General features: G+C 38.8%; 1 non-coding gene across 1 annotated transcript; it reads right to left on the reverse strand.

The window, feature by feature from the left end:
* Positions 1 to 1855: 1855 nt before the first annotated feature.
* Positions 1856 to 1962, reverse strand: LOC145060644 (small nucleolar RNA R71). The gene has a single exon (XR_013686860.1). It is a non-coding gene; the product is annotated as a small nucleolar RNA R71 (small nucleolar RNA).
* Positions 1963 to 3005: the final 1043 nt, after the last annotated feature.

Raw genomic sequence — 3005 nt, forward strand, 5'->3', positions numbered from 1 at the left:
CTTTTGTTTTATCATTATGATTAAGCAACTTGACTTTGTTTGTTTGCTGTTATTTACTTTAATTATGAGCTAAAACCTTTAGACTTCTGTTTGGGGATACAAAGTTGACAATATGGTTTGATTGATTGGTAGGATTAACTCCAAGTTGGTGAATTTTTGTTATTTTAGCTTGCTAAAGAACCTTGTGTGTGAATAATAATTAATTTTCTGTTAATAGGAAGATAATTGATTAGCATGAACATCTATTGATTATTGACCTCATATGCTATGTGATCACTATGCTATATGTCTAGGATTAATGAACATGAAACTAGAATTAATAAGAAAATTGAGTAAATTCATGTGCAAGCATGTAAGATGACCATCAAACAAGAAGTTAATTAAAAGAATAAATTAGTTAACTATTGCAAGTCTAACTTAACCCGAATAATTAATCTAGTGAATACAATTAAATCAGACAATTGGCCACTGTTTAAGTTAGTTTATTTGCTAAGGATTAGGGTAGTGAATACGAATCTAATCACTTGAATCGGTAACCAACGAAAGAATTAATCCATTGCACCATTACTTTGAAATCAACCATAGAGTTAACCAAGTTGAACTAAACAGAAGTTCCTTTCCAATTATTGAATCTAGTTAAATCGTTATTTTCTAGTCTTAAATTAGTAATAGTTAGTAAGTTTCTAGTCTTGTAAAACTAGAGAAAAACCCCTACTTCTTAATTAACTTAGATTAAATTAGTTTTTAGTTTAATTTTCTGTTCCTTGTGTTCGATACCCTGCTTATTTAGCTATACCACAATTGATAGGTTCACTGCCTTTTGTGTGTTATTTGATAATTAAAAGTAGGTTTAAAACTAAGTGAGTTTACACACATCAAGTTTTTGGCGCCGTTGCCAGGGAACGGTTCTAAAATTAGTATTAAATTCTAGTTTAATCGATCCTTTGTGTGGGATTTATCTTACACAAAGTTATTTACAAAGTAATTCAGTAAGTAGAATTAGTTTGAATAAAATTTGTTTTTAGAATAACTAGAATTTTTTTTTCAGTTTTTGCTTTGAACTCGCCGAGTGCATTCGTGCCGACTCGGCGAGTACATCGTTGTTTCAGCTTTATTTTCTTATTCCGTTTTTGTTCTTTTTTACGCGTTTCGTTTCTTTTGTTTCGTTTTTTTCAGTTGTTTCATGACCCGAGGATTTGATACACCTCTGGTACCTCCTTTGGAAGACCCGGAATCCGCACTAAGAAGAAGCAAAGGAAAAGTCGTTGGAGAAACCACACCTTCAAAGAACTTACCACTCAAAAACTTAAAATCCGTTTTCAGCAAGAAGAAGAGCAGCAAATCAGGAGCATCCAGTGCCTCGTTGACAGTTGAAGAACCAATTCAAGAAGATATCGAGTACGAGACCAAGGAAGAAGAAGAGCATACTTCCGAGCACGAAACCGATTCCGAAGAAGAGTTAGCTATCACAATGGCTAACATTGATGAAGTCCCCATGGGGGAATGGAAGAAAAGGATGCGTGATGACACCGGGCCGGGACTTGTACAACCCGCAATTCCCGCGACAACCAGTTTCGAACTAAAAGGCCATATTCTCGCCCAATTCAAGGAGATTCCTTTTTACGGGAAGGATCACGAAGACGCTTACAAGCACTTAGATGAAGTGAATGATGTGGCCGATTACTTCAACATCCCGAATGTTCCATGCGAGACCCAGCTTCTTCGCATGCTTCCTGTCACATTTAAAGGAGCTGCAAAAGATTGGTTAAATTCACTTCCTCCCGGATCGGTCGCCACATGGGCCAAGATGAAAGAAGAGTTCATAGACCATTTCTGCCCGCCCTCCAAGATAGCCAAGCTAAAGTAAGCCATTGCCAACTTCGAACAACAACCCGGAGAATCTCTTTATGAAGCTTGGGAAAGGTACAAGAGCCTACTTAGAAATTGCCCACACCATGACCTTAATAGCCAACAAGAGGTCTCCATTTTCTATGATGGAGTCAATGTCACCACAAGGCAATTACTTGATTCTCAAGGCCCGCTCACAAAAAAGGCGCCCCCGGTAATTAAAGAATTAATTGAAGAATTCTCTAAGCATTCTAGAGAATACCACAATCCGAGAAACGAAGTGAGTCGAGGGGTAGTAAACGCGGCAAATGATAGCATGGCGGCGGTGATAGCAAAGATTGATAGTCTAGATCGAAGAATGACAAAAATGGATCAAGCAATCCATGCTGTTAGGGTAGGATGCGAAAATTGTGGAGGGCCCCATCTTGGAAAGGATTGTGATTTGGATGAGAATGGAAATAAGAAAGCTGAAGTCTTTTATTCAAGTGGTGATCGGTATGATGAAAATTGGCGAAAACCTAAGAAGGATTGGCTACCATACGAGGAGTATAAGAAGGCAAAGGAGGAGAAATACAAGCAGAAGGAGAGGGGACTATACCAAAAGGAAGAACCGGTAGAAAAGAAAGCCGATTTAGAAGAGTTATTCCCTAGATTCATAGCCGCGTCTGAAAAAAGACACAATGATCACGATGTTGCCATACACGAGACCAGAAACATGCTTAGGAATCAGCGAGCATCAATTCTCAACATCGAGAAACAGTTGGGGCAGCTTGCGCATCAAGTGAATGATAGAAGACCGGGTCAACTTCCGAGTAACACCGAACCCAATCCAAGAATGGAGAATGTAAGTGTGATAACCTCCAGGAGTGAAGAAACAGTTACAGAAGCACTGAGAATCTCCAAGAAGAAGGCAGAAAAGGTAGAAGAATCGGACCCAGAAAAACCCGATCCGACTTGCCGAGTCACTCCAATGGACTCGACGAGTCCATGCGTAAATGAGAAAACTGTCAGCTCTTTGAAGCCTTATAATCCTCCTCTGCCATACCCAATCAAAGCCATGCCTGCAGAAAAAGTAGAAGCATACAAAACCTTCATGACGCATGTTAAAGCTTTACAAGTCAATATGCCATTTGTGGAAACAATGCTACAAACACCTA

Source organism: Lactuca serriola, chromosome 6 (assembly GCF_051521515.1).
Source record: "Lactuca serriola cultivar US96UC23 chromosome 6, Lser_US96UC23_V15, whole genome shotgun sequence".
Taxonomy (NCBI): Eukaryota; Viridiplantae; Streptophyta; class Magnoliopsida; order Asterales; family Asteraceae; genus Lactuca; species Lactuca serriola.